The 20921-nt window shown below is 40.3% G+C and overlaps 1 long non-coding RNA gene across 1 annotated transcript; it reads left to right on the top strand.

The window, feature by feature from the left end:
* The first annotated feature begins 1476 nt into the window (after nt 1-1476).
* On the top strand, nt 1477-4516 carry LOC112995981 (uncharacterized). Its single transcript, XR_003262312.2, has 2 exons — nt 1477-1948; nt 3467-4516. It is a non-coding gene; the product is annotated as an uncharacterized LOC112995981 (long non-coding RNA).
* The last annotated feature ends 16405 nt before the right edge of the window (nt 4517-20921 follow it).

Here is a 20921-nt window from a genome sequence, read left to right on the forward strand (position 1 = left end):
CATTTTACTTCTTTTTCTCATTTATTCTTTTCACAGAATAACAAACATTAAGTACAGAAATTATCCCGCAACAAGAGGTTATGAAAGGAATATCATACATTCAGTGGAGAAACAAGATGCAGTAGTAGGAACATGCCAGCACACAGAACAAGGAATCATAAATAAAGTTCTTCAGTACTTGTGCCATAAAAGCTTTCAGACAGTCCCTTATCTTGAAAAGAACTTTATTCAGGGATACAGAGGCCTTCATTAATTCATCCTCCTGTTGAAAGGCCAGTACCTACAGCAAAGCTCCATGACGCAAACCCCCACGATGGACTGCACGATAACTCAGAATTTCATTCTGTTTCCATCCAGACAAACTCCGAGGTGAATGCGTTTTAAAATTCAGATAAGTTACAAATCTCCAAGCCATCACAGGAAAAATTCTGCAAGGTTTACCCAGAATCAACCTTGTAACTATTCTACAACATATGCTGGAGGTTTACCATTGTCATTTTTATATGCTCTGTCTTTTCCTAAGATGCCTCATTATTTCTTGTCTCAGAAGCTGAGGGAACATAGGAGTACACATCTCATCCCTTCTGAACAACAGGTCTCCCAAAATTGCTTTTCTTACAAAGTAGGAAGTTCAGGTGAGAACCTTAAAATACATGATAGATATCTAAATTATATCATTCTGCTTGGCAAAAATTCCAAGGTTGTGTCGTGACTGGCAACTCTCATTTCAAAACATAGGTAATTTTCAAAAGAACGTCACAAATGTGGTTGTGGCAGCGTTGGAGTAATACAATTCTTCAAGACTCACCACCCTATTTTTCTGTAAACAGTGTTCTGCAAATATGTTGAGAAAGATCAATAGGAATGTTTGTGTTTCCAAAAGTAATCCCCTTTTTAAGGGATCTAGCTTGTCTCCAAGATCGAACAGATTTACAACAACATCATCTGGCCTGCAGAAAAAACAACATAAACCACCCAGAAATAAAAGTTTGGGGGAACTGCAGAAAAAGAGCCAAGGGAAGGGAGAAGAAATAGAATGGATAAAGCCGATCATCCGCCAGAAATGAGACTGGACACAAATACCGATTAGCCTGGCAAACTGAACATTTTTAGGAAATGCTGATATGTCGCTGCACTGCTGAAATCAGAGACTGTAGGAGGCAATTAGCTACTGCATCTTCTTCCCACTTAAAGTGCTTGTTCAAGGCTATATTGTAATATACAGATGGTCGTATTAATTCAGCCTGTAACTATTGGTAGCGAAAAGACCATTTATTCATCTTTAAAATCAAATTGAAAACTGAGTAGAGAGAAATAACTGCTATTTTCTTGACCCTTTTGCATTTACACTCCTATTCTATGCCCAGCACACAGCTTTGTTGCACATATTATATGAGTGCCCTCCATAATGAAAGCTTTATCTGAACCTCCCCCCTCCTTCCACATCACTCTTGGTTAGATCAAAACAGTAGAGACAAACTGAATCATGCCTGGGGTACGGGAAGAGAAAGAGAGAGAAAGAGACTGTTTAATAGAGTAGGCTAATGGTGGGGAGGAAGCAGGCTGATTTTACATCTCAGAACTGTTGAGCCTGCAAATATTTCTGAAATCACATCTGGGAACAAAGCTCCGCTTTAAATAAGTTCACCCATGAGTGTTGCTAAGCAATGGAGAGAAGGCAAGAGCAGGGGAGAGTGCCTGACTTTAGGATTAGAGGGATAAATAGGAGATAAAACACTAAGGCTCCTGCATAGCCTTATTTACAGCAAACTTTCAAGTACTTTGTTTTCCTTGCCTATCTTCCAAACTGTTTGTACCACGGTTGATCAGACCTGATTCAGTGTTTATATCAATGCACATCCAGCACGCAGAGTTGTGCTGCATCCTGGAGCACTGAGACAAGCAGTTACGCACCAGAACTGTCAACATCTGTCTCTGGATTAAACAGGTAAGAACCAGAGAAACTGTCCTGTTATAACTATTACAGAATTTTCTCTCTGTAATGTAGAGACATACTGCAGAGACCAGCTTTTACGTAATTTAGAATTTCATGTATGGTACGGAAAATAAAATGCTTACGATAGCTGCAGTTTGTTCTAGTTCTATTCTTATGCTAGTAGTTACCAAGGAGTGTGGTATTTTATCTGATACAACGGATAATTGCAGACTCTTCACCCGAGTTAAATCGAGTGAAGTTTGCGTGTGCCTTCTACTGACAGCATCTTATTGTAACAGTTTCTTCCTCTGCTTTTAGCAGGATTACCTCCAGTCATTAGGAAAGCAATTACACAGTTGCAACTGTAAACAAATACATTGCATCTTATGATATCACTTCAAGGCACAAAACATTTGTCATCTTGTTCAGTTAAATGCCTCCATCAACTGTAGCGTGTACATTTGTAAAGTGTGCACTGTTAGCATAATAAATTGAATTCTGTTTTGTTTTTGCATGACAGCAGTCACTTTTTTTTATGATCATAAATACTTTGAAGTGCTTATTTTTTATTACTCCAAATTATTCCATATGCAAAGGCATTTGCAGTCTTCCAGGTCATTTCACAGGCATTAAACTTTTACTGTATACCTGTCTCTTTAACATTTGCTAATACCTCATCTGGAAAGAGAATGACATTTGCTGCCAAGGAGCAGATGTCTGCATATACACTATGAACTAGTAGACTCAGACTTCAGACTGCCTAGATGCTGATTAACTAGCTAGTCACCATTATAATAGATATTATGAAGGCGTCCCCCAAAATTCAGGATGTCCTAAATATATCATCCCTGCAGCACTCCAACAGCGTTCTCCACACATGGGAAGCACTTCCCTGACAAACAAGTGGCATTTAACAGACAGAACAATGGAGAGAAATCAAGATGATTTTGGCTTGTAATCACATTTTTATTTTCTACAATTTCAATTCTTATTTTAAAAAGCAAGGACTCTGAAAAAAAATATTTTAAGTTCAGAGAATCTCAGACAAAGTATACAGGCATGGCAAGCCACATGGTGAAGAAACTACTTACAAGCTCGCCACTGAAAGATGACAAATGAATTGCCGAGATCTGAAAGTTCCTGATGCTAAATGCAAATAAAATAGGTCACCTGTTCTACTATGCATATATGTAATGCATATGCATACATATAAAAAATATATAAATAAAAGCAGCAAATCCATGGGCAGTTTCTTTTACAGTTGGACAGACACACAATCAAACCAGTTTTCGCCCTCCAGGAAATCACACAGGCTAGCAGTCCACTACAAAATGATTCAGTGAAAAAATAAATTAGGATGGAAGAAAGATCCTATGGATAACCCTGTTACCAGTTTTACATAGCAAGCCTCTTGACAGGTAAAACATTTAGAAAGCATTGTCTGGAGACTGAGTGTTACATGTTGTTTTGTCTAATTGACCTATTTCCTCCCCTCCCCTCCCTTTTGCTTTTTTGTTAATGGAAAGCAAGGAAGGAGAAAAGAAGAAATCTTTCCTATCAGCAGCAGCAGGGGTTGCTGCAGGAAGATGATAATTCCCTCCTGCTACTCTGCTGACAACAACCAAGCTTCACAGGAGGAACAAGGCATTTTAATGATGGAATTGAAAAACACAGCAGTTTCTAAAGCTTCATCTCATCTTAGTTGGTTTACATTAATTTAAGGATGAACTGGTTCACCTTGGAATTATGTTACATATGGAAGATAACCGAGGAGGAAGATTTCATTGCCATTTCTAGTGTGTCTGTGTGATAGCAGGCAGGGTATCTGCGTGTATAAACACTTTCAGAGCATCCTGGATAAGCAGTGACCACCGAATTCCTTAAAAGCACACTGCAAAACTTGAGAGCTCCCTTAATACTATATCATCTATTTTATAGACTGTGTGCTCTTTAAATATACACAGAATTAGATGGGAAAGGTGAAAAATATCTTATTAACAACTGGCAAGTCAGGGCCCAACCCAGTGTCCGCTGAAGTCAGAAGACCTGTGACAGGGGCACAGGGGTTTTGGCTCTGGCTCTTTCATCAGATTAGCACGATAACAAAGGCACCCCATAACGGACGGCTGAGAGATGCAAATCTCGTGTCGGAGACAGTCAGGCACCCCCGGAATTAACAATTTGAGCACACATCAGTTTACAGGCAGCAGCTTTGGGCATGTGGCACAACATCTGTTACAAAAACACTAGAAAGCAGACCTGCGGCAAACTGGACCGCTGCCAGCCCTCTCAAGATTTGTTTTTTCCTGACAAGCCTGTCAGTAAGTGGACAGATGGCAGCCGATGCACTCGCACGACGGATAGTTCAGTTAACAATCAAGTATGCTAAATGATTTCAGATTCACTCGGCACCAGGCATTGTATTCTGTACTGAATCATTAGCACTGTGTCTTAATAGAAATATAGTTTTGTATTAAGAAACTGCTGGTTACTGTATTTTACAAGATGGTTTATCTGGAACAATTTGTCAGGGAACATTAGATGTGCTTTCATGAATAAAGTCAGAATCTGCCAACTTTACCAAGCTGACTTGTTCATAACTCCAATCCTGCAGTATTCGAGGAGCAGGAACAAACAGGAAGGTGCAGGTCAGTTAACAGCACAAGCTGCTCCCGCAGGCACACTCAGCTGACGGAGCAGAATAGCTGTTACCAGCGCACAGCGCAGGGGAGGCTGCGGTACAGCCGCTTCCCTGCCTCACCCCACCGCTCCGCCTGCCTGGCGGTGTACATCAGTTCTCCTGGAAAGGACAGCTCTCATCCCATTTTCTTACACAGCCAACCCTCCACGTGACATGCTTGTCATCTGTGCACCCTGACAGCAGAAGATGTCCATGGGAAAAAACAAATATTTCTTTGTTTTCCACAGGCACAATTCACAAGCACAAATTGGCCCTTAGACCTCTGGGGTGTGTGCGCATGCGTGTATGCACATGTGTATAAATAATCCAGTATTGAACACCAGCCAAAAAAAAGCCATACCACTGGACTTTTGGCCTGAGCATCTTTTAATTCCTCCTCTACATTACTTTATGCCTTTGGCAGCATGTTCTGTAGACTTCATGTCAATACCAGCCCCCTGGGTTTTCTTTGCATGAAGTAACAGGGCAGGTATAGTCTTTGGGGGGAAAAAAAAAAAAAAAAAAAAAAAAAAAAAAAAAAAAAAAAAGACATTGCTTTATCTTTAAATTCTTCTCCCTCTCTCCAATTTGTTTCTGTTGAATGTCTATTTAGGAGACAGCAGTCTGAAACACCTGCACAGCATTTTGGATCGATGAGGGTGGATGAACAGTAGGCCAAAGGGGTAATTAATCGAAATGCAAGAAGTATTTGGCTCCCACAACCATTTTATTTATCATTGCTACACCCAGTAAATACCCAAGAATATAATCCAGGATTTCTGCATCACAGAAATTATTTAACAGTGACAGGAGGAAGAAAAAAAGAAAAGTAAGTGAAACAGAGAAAGATTAAGAGGAAAGAGAATGAAGATTAGCTCTGTTGAAGTACTGGGAGTTGTGCCATGAACCTAGAGGCCACCACTTCACACTCCTTGTCTGTTAGCTTAGCTGCAGAAGGGTAGGACTAAGAAAAACTAAAAAGTGCAAAGTATTTCTTATGGGCAATCAACAAACTAGTGGTCTACACAGTCAGGTAACCACCTGCTGCAGAACGGTGGGTTATCTGACTTGCTTTAATCATGTTTAATGGTGCTTTGGAAGACTTGCACTTTCAACTCTTCTCACTTAGAGCACTCCAAAAGCTTAGACCTGATGCTACTTTAGGAGTTGGAGCAGTCGCCAACAGCAGCTGACCTATTTTGCATGTTACAATCACATGAAAAACTCAAGGTAGTGACTCTGCCCACAGCCAGTCTACAAATGTGACACAGATCTGCTGCTGCCTTTCCCCTTGTGCTATGACTTTTTTTTTTTCTTTTTTTTAAGGAGATGTTTATACAGCCATCACAGTTATACTATGAAGATCAGGGGAAGCAGCCAAGAACTCATGCCCTACTCTAATTCAGGCTTAGAAAGGTGTTGCAAGAATTTCAAAGAACACGAACATGAATTCTGCAATTTGGCTGAGCTCCATCGCGGTCTTCTGTGTAGCTTTCCTTTCTCTTCGAAAAAGGAAATAGCATGTTTTGACTGTTAGGCTATGAGCACCAGAGTGGGGATATAAGAGACAAAAAAAACCTGTCAAAAATGGAGACAGGGAAGCTTCCTCATACTGTGGATCAAGTTTTTGAAAATCTGATTAGACCATAGTGAAATTTAATCTTTTCGTGCTGGGCCTACTGAATTCTGACAAAGTCTTCGAGGGTATAAACCATCAAGAGAAGAGAGGCACCAACCAGCTCTAGGAAAAGAGCTGACTTTACAGGTCAAAGTTGTCAAAGTTGCTGCTTACGGCAACAATCATCCAGTAATTCTGCAAACGAGGCCATTCAAAAATGAATTAGAGAAAGCTGCACATCACTACTTTCAACAGTCTGAAGGACAAAGAAATGCTATCAGACAGTCACAAAAAAACGTGAAAAAGACAGGACAAATTAGCTGCACCATAATAGTTAAAAATGCCAGGCAATCATAAAGGCAGAAAATTTAGCTCCCAGTTGTCCTATGTCTCTCATTTTCCTTTTAATTCCTACTAAGGATTTACAGCAAAAACAAGCCCAGCAGATATATTTTCATAGTCTCAGCCATTCTCTAGAATAATTCTGCTTCAAAAGCACTCATTAGGCTGGAACTGACAACACCCCGTTTCCAATTCTGCATCGCAGCCACAGGACCACACTCCCCTCTTTCCCATCTCTCAATATTACCTGTCCTACTTTGTCTCGAGTGGGGGGGATTTTTTGGTTTTCCTCAAAACATTTTTCCCAGACAGGGAAAGATAGCGCGTGGCATTACTAGCCCAAGAGGCAACAACTGAAGAAATGTTTTCGGGGTACACTTAGTCCTTCATAGATCAACAGCAAGCTTTCACTGGAGGGGGAAGAGAGGAGTTGTTTGTGGTATTTTATTCCCATCTGTCAGCTCCGCAGCAGTGACTGTGGCAAACGAAGTCTTTCTGCTCATTCAGCATCTGTGGCCTACTATTTGCCAAGAGTTTGATCTTGACTGCTTGGTTTGTGCCTACAGTACCCAGGTGGTCTCCTATCCAAACATCAGCCTAGTCTAGGACGGCTTCACTTTCAGAATCAGTCTACCATAGAGTACGTTTTGTTGATATAGCGTATGCAGTATTTCTTATCAGTGTTCTCTCTACTATACAGTCAATAAGATTACATGTTTTGCAGCTTTGGGGAAAGAAAGCAAACATTTCTTACCAAAATACAGCAGTCAAATTAAAAGCAAAAAGAGAAAACACAGAAGATGAGCAAGTGATAGAACTGGGGTAGAAAGTATTTGTAAGCTTTTCCCAGCCTCTAATATTCCACCCATCCCAGACCAACTCCTTTTTACCTCATGCCATCCTGCACAACATGAAACATCTGACAAACATCACAAAGCATAATTTTAGGGCCAGTCCTAATTATGGATGTACAGGGCTAAAATAGTTTTAGATGTTGTACATATGCACTCCTCCCCTTATCCTTAGTGGTGCCCATAGCACCTTCCACACTTATTAATTCCATGATTCATATAATCATGCAACAAAAACATGGTTTTTACTGTGCTTGGTTAGATAGCAGAATTATGTCTGTGGAATAAGGTGCATTGTGATTAAAATCACCATATTTTAATCATGCAATTAAAAATCTCAACACTAATGGTATAATAACAATACTTATCAAATGCTATCTATGCCAAAAGCTATGGAGATTAGGAATCAATGCAACAGCCTAATCTCATATTATACAGATGTACAATAATTTTAATCTATTCTTGCCTAGGCAGGTAGGAGCTCATGTCCTATTCAAGAGTACTTAGAAGGAACACATGTTCCCTGTGAATGATGTCATGTCTAGTAATATACATAAATTCATTCATGTCAGCATTGGCTACATTGTGTCATAATTTTTCAGTACTGATGTATGCTATTTTTTGTCTCAGTTACTGTAGCAGCAGATTACCTATGGATTTTACAATCTCTATAAAGAAAGGTGATGTACTTTTATGAAGTGCTATGCAATATGTGAGCTTTAAAAAAAAAAAAATGCAAAAAACCCTTTTCTAATAACCTGATATAACTAACTGGTTTAACAGAAGTCATATAGTATGACTAGATTGTATTCTGCTAGGCCACTTATAACATTAAAACAGAGAGGCTGTCACAAAGGCTCAGTTATAGCTACCTATTCTGAACTTATTGCCTTAAGGAAACAGCACTATGCCTCCAATATCAGAAGCAAAATAACATCACATTAAACATTCAAAGCTGAAACTTTCTTGGATTTTGCATGTCCTTTGATCTTTCAAAACAGAAGGAAGTGTAAACCAAGATCAAGTTTATTAAGTACAGATCAAAGTGCAGTCAAGTTCCTTCCTTTCCAGCAGCAAAGACTGGAGTAAACTTCTAGAAAATTTTTGATTTTTCTAATATATATATTTTTGCACAATGTAGTAACCTAACTTAAAACTCCAGCTTCTGCATACTATGATATGTATTTGTCCTAGCTCTAACTTGGAAACTGCTCTTTTTTCCAACATTAGAATGGATGCTAATTGAGAGCACACACCTGTAGCACTGACAGTAAGAACAAACAGTTGTTGCAGTAATATGGCAAAACTTTGTTTTAAGATAGTGCTCAGATTTTAATGTATTTTATCTGTATAAGACATCATTTCAACTGATTCAGCTGTTACCACATTTTGGTAGAGTGAAGTTGGTGGTACAAGTTAATTGAAAACTCATTCACTATAAAAACAAAATTCTCCAATCTTGGAAGCACTTGAATTCACATGGTAGTAGGAACAGAAGGCAGCTTTCATAACTTAAGTGCACTGCACAGTGAACAACTGTGGTGCATTTGAATTTCACTTTTAGGAGCAGTTTAGTGACTTTTTCATGCTCGAGAGAGAGAGAGAGAGAGAGAGAGTTTAAACACAGTGGCAGCTTCAAATGTATTATTAAGCCTCAAAAGAATTAGGCATTATTGTAGAATGTTCTTAATATGGCTTTTAAAATATAACACAATCTAAATACCATAAAAACCTTGCAGCTTCATCCACAATTAAATTCCTTCAATGAAAAGCAGTATATTTTAATTTTGTGAATCAAAGTAGCAGCTGTACATATTAAAGACTACTCAGTGCAAGCATATACCATTAAGGATTGAGATTTTCCTTCAAAACATGAGCCAATGACAAGTGTCTGTAAATTACCTACCCTCTGCATGTGTACATCTATATGTACACACATGTATGTATATCATATATATGTACATATGTGTGTGCACACACACACAAATATCAGGCTTGAAAGAGGACAGACACCAGATTTTCACTGCAAGTCTGATGATTCTCAGTGGTCAGCAGTAGTGTGCCATTCCTGCCACTCTCAGTAGCATAGGATTTGCTTCTGATAAGGCAGCTGCTCATCATCCTGAGCTCACACCAAAGTTAGCTCACCTGAAACTTAACATGCACTGAAGTAATTTTACATGCTACAAGATCAGATGACAAGCACATATGATGTAACAGCTAGAAATCAATTTGTCTCCTTTCTTAAAACTATCACAGCCCTGCCTCTCCACATTCATGCTCTCACTCGCTCTACTTCTCTCTCATGTTCTTCCTCAAGACCCGCTGTTACACTCCAGTACAATGAGACCCCACATATTGATGGTTGGATTGTGTCCAGAGTTGGTGGTCTTACAGCTAGTTTCAAAACCACAAGACAGAATGGCATTTATTCATATACATATCCAACTATCATTACTGTGCTATATTCAGCTCTTTCCTTAGATTATTTTTCAAGTGGATCTCAGCATTAAGTCTTTTTTTTTTTTTAATAATGCATTCTAAACTACAGCCAATAAAGACATTTCCCTACACTCCCAAATCAGTTGTGTAATGCTGCTGCCCTTTTGTAAAGCTAGACTGCACCAGCACTTAAGAAATGGCTGCACTTTCCAAGTGATGACAGAATTTCACATCCCCGCCCTGTTCCCACCGAGTGCCAGAATCCTTTCCAATGCCTGCAGCAGTGCTTTGAAGTAGGTGCAACTGCAGTAAATGCAAAAGATGAAAGGGTGCTGGAGTTCACAGAGAGAGGTGCAGAGCTCACTATCAGCAACAAGATGCAAACATTTTAATTTTTTTATTAAAAAAGCTTCATCATGAGAACAGTTACACCATAATACCTTTCCCCAGGATATATTTTACATAACTCTGTTGCCTGTTACTAAATCCTTAGATGCATATAGATGGATGTACATCTCAGCCTTCCAACATCATTCTTGGGAGACAGTGCAGGATCTCACCCACAGAAAACAGCATATGAAGAACTGAAAGGGTGAAATATGTTCAAAATAGATAGCAATATTGCCAAGTTAAGTGGCTTTCACACAGAATGCTTCAAGGAGAAGTTTCACATTTAAAACATCCTCCTACAGGGGGAAGCTGCTATTTTTCCTCTATCTTCCTCTTTCTTAGATGCTTCACTTTGGTATTCTGCTGGTTTAGGAACTAGGAGTCCTAACTTTCAGAAAAATGATGAGCTATGAACCACAACTATCAGGTGTCCCTCCAAAGGTGATTTGCAAGCCCTGCTTCTTTCAAAGGGAGGGTGTTCATTATTTCTTCAAATCATAACTGTTAAAATCAGGTCAAAAATGAGGACCCAAGCCCTGACACTTTTCCCATTGCTAGCCATTTCTGAATATCCTGGCATGTGTACTGCTAGCAAAACAGCATACCCACGTGGTAACATGAAATCTGTTCACTAAGACATGTTCACATTGCCTTTTAAAGGGCCAAGTATGATACACACCCCAGCAGACTTCTAGTTTATAGCAATATGCAGAAGAACGCCCTAAAACTTTCTGCTAAGTATACAAATAGTTCCAAACAAAGCAAGTCCGTTCCACTGCATTTTGTTTCTGCCAATGTTGAGCGACAGGGGTGACAGAAGTGGAAACAGGACCAGTCTTTGGCAAAAAGCCTCAACCAGTGCTGAGAAACTGAAGCCTCTTCTGTCACTCTACTCCTTCTCTTCACTCTTGAGCTTTCTGCCCAAAGCTCATCCTCAAGCATGGGTTCCAGCCCCTTCCCTTCTCTTACTTAAGGCACGTCTTTCCATCCCTAATCAGAACTGCAGCCTCCTACCTCTCCTCCAGCCTCGATACCACACAACTCTATATTCCCAGCCCACCACAAAGCCTTTCACCTCCCCCTTGCTTATCTGTGCTCCTTAGCCTCTTTACCTGACTGTGCAGACCCCAACACCCTTAGGTGACGCAGAGCGCATGGCTGAGCAGACAGCAGCAGTATCTTCAGGCAGTACTGCAGCAAGCTGCTTCCACATTTATTGCGGTACTCTTGAGCCATCTGCCAACTCTGTGTGATCTGCAGGAACTGCAGCTGGGAAGGCAGGAGAGTTCCAGCATACTTCACCCACCTTAAGGCTGGCCCTGATGAAGACTAGTCTAACTGCTATTGCCGATTGCTCTGCCACTTTAGAATCTACACAAACTATCCAGCCACATTCAATGAAGGTTGAGCTTGGATTTTTGCCAATGAAAGTCCTGTGCTCCTGGGAGGAAGCTGCTTGCAGATCTCAGTTTCTCCTTCTGGACCTGTTCTGCATATTTTACAAGATGCTCTGTTTTAGTCCTTGTAATCCTCTCCCTCCTCTGTCCTAATGAGGACTGCCAAAACACTTTAAATGGGCATTACCAATCTCTGTGCCCAGACCTGAGAGCTGCTCTTCTTTTTGAGCCTTTTCTCATTGCTGTATTACAAGGAGGACATCTGAGAAAAGAAGGAAGTGTGGAAGAAGGGGAACACACAGGCAAGGGGACGTTAGTTGCATACTTTGAACACCTAGAACTGCTGGAAGGTCAAGAACATAGCAGAACTAGTAGAAACATTTATAAAGATAAGTTTAAAAGCCTAATGCACAAGCAGTACTTGGTGAGTTACAGTACCGTGTGCTCAAAAAATCAACGCGAGAGCCCTAAGGTAACGTTAACAGGCATGAACAACAGAATCTCTAACACTAGGACACAGTTTACTTAAATCCTGTGCATATGCTTTTTCAGATGTGACTAATTTTTACTGAAGTTAAATTGGAATGCTAATGAAAATATTAGCCTGTGGCACTGGGTTGGCTAGGTATCATGTAAAACGAGAATGCAAAAAAATTATTTTTATTAAACTTAAACAGTAACAGCAATATTTAGATTCCTGCTATTTTGTCTTAGATTTTCAATGGGAGCTAACAAGGTCACTAGATTTAAGGGTTTAAAACTTCTTCACTTTTGTGTAGAGCATTCCAGGCATTTCTAAGAGGGCTGGTGCCAAGCGACTTGCGTTTGGTTTGTCTTTCTTCCAAGCTGGATGGACATTTCTTTCTCCAACCCCAACACCAGGTAGTGTAGAACAGTGTGGACTACTGCCTGAGCTGATATGTCCTCAGACCCCCTCAGGGCTTGGAGGATCAATTTACCATTTTTCACCAGTACAGCAGTATCTATATGCCTCAGGGAGTGAATAGTTAGTATTCCAGCTGTTTAATACACCTCTTCCCTCTATCCCCCCTCCCCTCCCCCCAAAAAAACCTTTAATAACCCAGAGGTGTGAAGAGATGAAAGTGATTCAGCCAAAGCCAACAATCCAAAACACAAAATAACTCTGTTCCCTGCCTGGTGACTTTTACGTTTCCATGGCCAGTACTCAAAGTGTCTTGCAGAGACCATGGGCCCTTATCTGATGGGATTCAGCATCAGTAACTTCAAAGTCATGGTCCTCAGAGGTGAGGGGGAAATCAATCCAGCTATGACACACAGAGATTAGATTAGCTATTGCCATTCAGAAGGGATCTGTGGACAGGTCCGTGGAAGTGTCAGCTCAGTATTCATCAGCAAAGGAGAAGTGAATCAAATAGGAGCAACCCTCCAAGGAGCAGAGAATGAACGAGAAAGCACCTTCATGTCTGTCACCGCAAACCTATGGTCTGCCCACATTTCTAACTGCATTCGGTCCTGGTTCTCATCCCTAAAGGGCACTGAGGACAAGGAAATTCTAAAAGAAAAGGGCAATTAGAGATACAAAATACCATCAGCACTGGAAGAGACTAAAACTAAGATACTGTTTCTGCCTGGAAGAAAAAAACAAAAGTTAAGATGGGAATATAGAATCACAACACAGTCCTATACTTAAAAGCACTCCTCAGTGCTAGAACATTTCTTCAAAGCACAACTCAGAGGGCCTGATTCATTGCTGAGGTACCACTGGCAGATCCCCAGTTTGCAATCTCCAGCCAAAAGGCCATTTGAAGTGGCACACACCAGAACGAGTTGTACAGTATTTCCCCCACTGCTACCATCTCAGCCAGAGGACAGGACCAAACCAGCCTGATTCAGTGTTCCTACCAGACTGTCTATGCCAGGAGGCTCCCACAGAGTGCTGGCTAGAATTCAAAGCAGCCCTAAAGATAATGTGCAATCTGAAATTGGAGACTGTGCAAAGATGCCACCTGCTCTCCCTTGCAGTGCAAGTAAGCCTCTGGACTAGAGCCAGTCCCAGGGGCATAAAGTACTGCAGCTTGTTCACACATATTCCTATGGGATTGAATCTGGCCTTTTTTCCTAGCGCAGAATTATTATTCCAGAAAACATAAGGGGCTTGAGTATTTTCCCACTCCCTGCTATATAGATGCTCTGCAGTCTGGAGAAGTGAAAGAGGATGGGAAGAATCTATACCTTCTAAAAATTTCTCTTTCAGCTAGTTTAACTCTCTGCAGTGTCTTAAGCAGTAGATTCAAGTCAGGATGAACATGTGCTATCTTACTTTCAAACATTTCTCATGAAGACCAGGCTTACAAATACAGTCTGGAAGTCCTACAATTGATGTTTCCTCTATAGCAGGGCCTAACCCTTTCTAGACAGCTTTTCATACAAGTAATTTGATGCAAAATTTTGAAATTTAAAATTAAAATTTTTTTGCCAGAAATTACTCAACAGCTTTAACTGCATAGGACAGCTCAGCCTCCCAACCCCATAAGCTTCTGATACAAGAATCTGTTCTCCCCTCCACATTTCTGCTGCAGCTCCAGCCATAACTACCATCCTCTTAGATACACAGGTAAATTAGTTAAAAGTGACATGGCTGTTTCACACATAGTTTCAAAAGCTGAAAAACTTATTTGATGCATTTTTCTCCCTCCTTGCTGCCTGATCTCTTTTGTTCTAGGGCTTTTTAGGATGCTCTACACTATGATGTTCTGCAAGACAACAGCCAAGACACCATTAGGCCTATCTGCCACCACTCTCACCACAGGGTCATGAACCACTTCTCAGAAGTGACCTACAAGGAAACTCAGAGTCCTGAAGGTGTTCCAGCAGAACATGACATGGGACATGGCAATTTATACCAAGCACAAACACCAGACAGACTGCCATGAGTGTGGTCTACACTCTGAAGGCTGCACCCTCTAGGTTTTGGGAGGGATTTAAGACCACCCCAGCAGGTCAAACACACAAGCAACTGAGTGTTCTTCAGCTATTTGACAACATCCCACAACAGAGACCTCGACACCAGACAATAGCTATTTAAACCAGTTAAGACATGTAAAAATGGTCCTAACTTTGTATAAATCATATGTGCAAAACCAGCTACGGAAAAGTGGCTCTGTCTCCTTCCTTAGTTTGGGCAAAATACTATTTGTAGGTGTCACAGTTACAGAATTTGACATAACTTAAGTTCAGATTTGATCTACAGATCAGACCAAAGTCAGAGTGCTCTTCATAATGAGTGTGAGTAGCAGTTTCCATTCCTGAAAATCAACAGGAACAGCCACCTGCCTGACACCATCACTAAAAGCCCATCTATCAGGTCAGCTGAGTCTCCCACACTGACTGACAACCCAAGTAACTAAAATGTTTGCTTAGTAACTAGCAACCTCAAGATGACAATCTGAGCAGACAAAGATGTCAACCCCACACCCATATCCATCTTCTTGGATCAGCTAAGAAGTGTAGCTTTGAGAAACCTCAGGGTAATCAAGCACAATTCTTGTTTCAAAGAAGTTTGTTTGAATTTTGGGCAACTTCAGCATGAGATTGTAAGAGTACCAAATCTAAATTGCAAGGACAAAAGCAACATGCACACAAAGTCTGAGAGATAACACAGGTTAGCACATTCTTTAGAATAAGAAGATTTTATTGCATTGCCTAATGTTCATGATAACTCTTAGGCATGTCTAACATCATCAAGTTTTATTACTTGCCAAAATGTGACTACTTCAGTACCACTTGAATTCTGTAGAGCAGTGGTAACAGATGAGAAAATTTGAGAATCTTGAAGCAATCTCTCAAAATTTCAATTTTTCAAGTAATTGCTCATTTCCCCCCCCAAATTCTCATTTTTTTTTTCTTTTCCAATGTTTCTTTCACGGTTTTCCCCAAAAACATTCATTAAAAAACCCAACTTTTCTTTTCCAAGGGTTTTACCAGTTTTTTTCAAAAAGAATTCTCAAAGTGTCTGATTTTCTTTTCCAGCATTTTTCCAAAAAAGTTGTTTTTCAAATATTTTTCAATTTTCTTTTCCAGGGTTTTTCTAAGAATCATTTTCCAAAAGTTTCAGTTTCCCAGTGTTTTTCCCAAAAAACATTATTTCAAAGATAATCCAGCACTTTTTTGCACAATTCTCTTTGGGCATGGTGAACTCCACCTTTCCTGAGGCTTTTGTACCAGGAAAGATAAGATTATAGATACAACACCAAAGCCAGTGTCAGCTCCTGTAGCAGAGATGACCATGACAGAACAAAAACATATGAGCTGAACTAAACTATTACTGAATTGAATACACTTCTCTTTTACAGAGGAGAAAGATGAGCATATGAGCATGTTAATAATTATCTGGCAAATCTAGTTCATGGAAAAATAAAGCAGCTTTGAGTCTCAAGAGTTGCAACTGCATACTAGCCTGAAGAAAACAAAGTAAATGCTTCAAATACTGGTACAGGTTTAATTAATAAATCACATACTGAGCATGCTTCCAAGGATGGATATTCTAAAGGTCCTTGAAGTCACCTCTCCCTTGCCCTAGGGCTGCCCCTGCAGGGGCCCATCCAACCCTCGGTGTGACTGTGGTTGTTCCCTGAAGCCACTCTACCCTGCAGCAGCATCCTGCACCGTGTGCCTAGACATTATACAGTTTGCCTCCTCCAGGAAACAGTAGCTGCCCTGCTTTGGATGGCAACAGGCTGTTAAGGTTTTCACTAATCATTACTTTTAATAAACTTATGTTATTCTTCTTTGTAAGGTGACATGAGCAGTGTGTCAACTTGTACCTTTCTAGCTGGCAGTCTCCCAAGTTGCAGATCTCAGGAAGAGACAGTGAAACATCATCTGGTTTTCCTTCTGAGCTTTCCCACCCCATTAAAGTGCTCTGCTAAGGTCTAATGTTTGAGCAGAAGGAAGCATCACCTCTTTGAATCTTTACACCACTCACCCCTGCTTGAACAGAGCTTGATTATCAACTGCAGTGTTAGTCAGATGTGTTTGCCTGCCTGCATTGCAGACAGAAGAAATTAAGCAGATACAGAGTAAAACCTTTCAGAGTTATATCCACCTATTAAGTTGCAAAAAAAATTAAAAAGTAAATTTAAAAAATTGTCACACTTTCAGCTGAAACTAGATAAGGATCATTTTAGCAGTCTCAAAGCTGCTTATTACTGCCAAAGCTACAGAAAACAGGCATATCTGGGAGAGAGCAAGATCCAACAATGCAGAAATACACTCATGACATGGAAGACAGCTGTGCAAAACAAAATTAGCAATGCTTTCACTGGTCAGAGCACATACTGAAATGATAACTAGAGACCCAGAGTGACATTATTATGCTTTTGTTATACGACCTTGTCACAGAACTTCACTTCGCTGGAGAGAGTCCTGCAGTTTTGTTCTTTTATTTCACCCCTAGAGCCAAGTATCACTTAGATATATCTATTTTCCCAGCATGTCATTTTAGGAAGTTGTAATTTTATTCAATGCATCAACTTGCTCATCTGTTCTCAGAAAAGACCCTTCATCTAAGCTTGTCCATTGTACATCTAAACGGTAACTAAAATCACTGCATTGAGAAAGCATTTCATTACCAACCATGCAAACCACATCTTTATTAGGAGGTTGTAATGAATGGCACATTTATGTTACAGGCCTCTCTGTGTTCTAAACTGTGTTTTAACCCCAATATCCACACTCAAATCCTTTCTGTCCACTCTTAAGTGTTTTGAGCACTTGACAATTGCTGCAGTGTGGGGTGAAATTTATATGCTACCTTCAGGCAGGGTCTAAATATACATACTTGCAGTAAGAGTGCTACTAATACACTGGGAGGCAGAGCAATCATGGCCTATGTTTTCGGCCTTACTATTCCAATACGTTTAAATGGCAAGTAATATACTATATCTGGTTAACATTCACCACCAAACAGGAACACACTTTAAGCAGTATCATTTCTAGGCCAAAAGCAGCAGGTTTAGATATACCATTATGACATAGGAAGAGACTTCCATCACATCATTACATTGTTTTATCATTTTCTTTAGCCTTGGAAGCATACATGCTACCACTGCAACAGTGTAATTAAACCTTCTCCTTCTAAGTACCGTATGATCAGGACATGTCACAAGTCAGTACATGATAGTGTAAGTACTGAAGTTGTCAGAAGAAATATAGCAGAAAGTCTTGTCCTACAGTCAGCTCCCATTGCCTACCACTGCCTTTCTCAGCTGGTGCTCACAGCTCTGCCTTTGTCCACAGACACCCATGGAACGAGGAATAGTTTTTATAGTTTTCAAACGCTGACACAAAGTGCTTGTAAGGTAAACTCTGGGAACCAGAGCACCACTGCAGGCTTCAGCAGGTTTGGGGAGCCCATTCTCTCAAAGGCAACTGCTGTTCAGTCACACAGTGCACATTTACCACTCAAACATACATATGCATATATATAAACCCAGTGCCTCTTCAACTCATACTGTCATGTTGACAGCTGGCCCACCAACAAGCCAAGCCACAACACCCTAGGGTCAACATCTCTCAGGTATCAACAGCAAGTCCTGGATTTCCACAGCCTCCCTGATCATTACCAGAAAAAGAACAACCTCACACATTCAGAATTTCTGCATCCACCGTGTCAACATCAGGCTGTGATCCCACCCATGTATCACTGACTACACACCTGCTTTAAGAGCAGCAGCATAAATCATGACCTACTAAGTGTCTTCATTCTGCCAGGAACATTAAGATCCCTCAGGACCTGCTGATGTTTCCAAGGATCAGAAGCCATTGCTGAAATGCTTCCAGTCATTCTCCCTTCTCTCTATTTACATGCTAAATGCAATACCAGTGTAGCTACAAGCAGGAACAGTTCATACCATACAGGATCCCTGGCTTGACCCCAGATGGAATTGGCCAAGCAAGGAGCAGAGTTGAACACTCGTGAGTCCTCCATATGCTTTCAATCAGGGCCTCAGGAAGAGCAAGGGAATTCTCACACCAACCTATTATAGAAGTCATAAAGTTGTTATTAAGATCCTTGGAGTACACGTAGAGAGACTCCAACATCAAGTAATTATAGCTATACTGTCATGAATACATAGATATTAGCCATATGCAGCTCTCCTCTTGGAGATTTGCAGATGCGTTTTGTGGACTTCATCTTGCACACAGGAAAGCTGCTAGCCAGTGCATTCCCCAGTGCAGATGCCTAAAAGCACCACACTGAAAAGGAGAGGAAAGTTTCCAGTTTCATTTAAAAGTGATAATTTTCAGATGCATTTTGTCCCGTATATACACTGAAAGCTTTTGCTCTCCTGAATATGTTTTTTAAAGTGAATTTTTGATCCATTTTGCTTAGGTGAGCAGGAGGAATACTATAAGTGAATCTGTTCCTTTAACAGTTTGCTTAAGTGGAGGCTATTGCAATGAATTATCTTTCTTTAGCCACAGCTGCCTCCCAATGGATTTCCTCTGTTTCTTATAGGAAATTTAACAGCAGTCCCTCAAGTCCAACTGAACTGACAAACTACTTATTTAGTTTAGCAAGGCTCCATGCTGGGTGTCTCCCAGAACCTCCCAATCTTTGGAAACAGCATTTCTTTTAGAAAGGTGCAGAGAGTTTGTTTCCATATGCTCATGATTTCTCAGTACTGCTGTTCTTACAAACTAGTAAATGAATGCCTCCAGCTAGCAGTAACATTTCTATCAATGTAACAGCCCAGCCCACAGGGATCTAATTTACTGAAACTGGTTAAGTGCTACACAAACATCATCTAGAGAGATTAATTGGCTGTTAAAGTTTGATTGCTTTGCAATCCCTTGGTGACGGTTAGAAAATGAAAAAGTGATCTTTTGTCATTACGTAAATACCTTAAGGTATAGTATATATGCAGGGCTTTGTTTACATTTTCTAAACACAGCAAGTCTTCAGTGGGAAGGAGAGCCGTGACCCATTTATTTATACTGAAATTTATTTAGTATATTCATTATGGATGACATTTTCCCAAAGTTTATTTGGAAGTAAAGTCTTCCCAGGCTGTAATTAATCCAAATTAAAACACATTTATGCTGATCACTAAAGCAATTTGTTGCAGACAAGTTTCCATTTGATCATTTCCTAAAGTCTGTATTACTGTATTCCAAATCTTAAATTTTCTAAGTGCAACTTTTCATTTCTCCTAATAAATACCACAAACCAGGTACTTCTGTTCTTAGGATTTTTCCACCTGAAGATTCCTTGAAGCTGTAGGCAGTGAGCTAGGGGAATTTTGGTATCACCCTTCTTATTACCCAATTACTTTGCTTCATTTCTAGTTTGTGAAATCCTTGCTAAACCACCAGTTTTGTAACCCTAGGTTTCTCATGAGGAGAGCCCCTAATCAGACACGAGCAAGTTTGCAGAAGAGCTCAAAGCCCTATTCACTTATCATGCTACAAGGCTATGTAAGGAATCAGAATTGGAGACACCAGCCAAATGACCTGTCAAGTGTTAGCATGTATTTTATTTGCTGAAGTTATATGAAATGATATTTACCCAGTACAATCCCACGGATACAATAAACCACTTTTCTTGACAAGCTGTCATCGTTTGTACACGTGCTACCTCACCAACAACAGTTACATTTCCAGTGGCCCACCGAAACCTAGAGGCATGCCTAACGGGAGAGATGCCTCATCATCATTTGTACCAACACTGAGGACCATCCAGTAAGGATCAGAAATACGTAGACACTGGAGTAAGAACAAGTGCTAGTACAATCAGAATGGAACTTATTGGTGATGTACTTAATACTGATTTTCAGATTCAGGGGAATTTGCAGTCCTCTCATTGAGTAGGAAAAGCCTTTTCATTCTCAGATCCAGCAAATTTGTTTGGGAATCAGACACAGCATATAAAAATACCCCTCAGCCTACCCCAGGAAATTTCTTTTCTACTGATAAGCAACTGAACATCCACGATACATCAGCATCGGGTTTCACACAAAGCCACAACACAGAAAGGGTTGAGGAAAAACTAAAAGCCATACTACAGATTTCATATAAAACTGTTCTAAAATATAATTCCAATGCAGGGCCAGTATTGCTGTACCAAAACTAAGCATTTAAACAAATTGAAAATAGCCATGCATTTGTAGTCTAGATATACAAACAAAGCTTAGCTGCCTGGCATATGTGCTGGCCCATTTGCTGAGGAATTTACACAGTTCTGAAAGAAATGTGAATAAACCATCTTCTCCCCTTTACTGGG

Source organism: Dromaius novaehollandiae, chromosome 10, assembly GCF_036370855.1.
Source record: "Dromaius novaehollandiae isolate bDroNov1 chromosome 10, bDroNov1.hap1, whole genome shotgun sequence".
In the NCBI taxonomy this organism is placed as follows: domain Eukaryota; kingdom Metazoa; phylum Chordata; class Aves; order Casuariiformes; family Dromaiidae; genus Dromaius; species Dromaius novaehollandiae.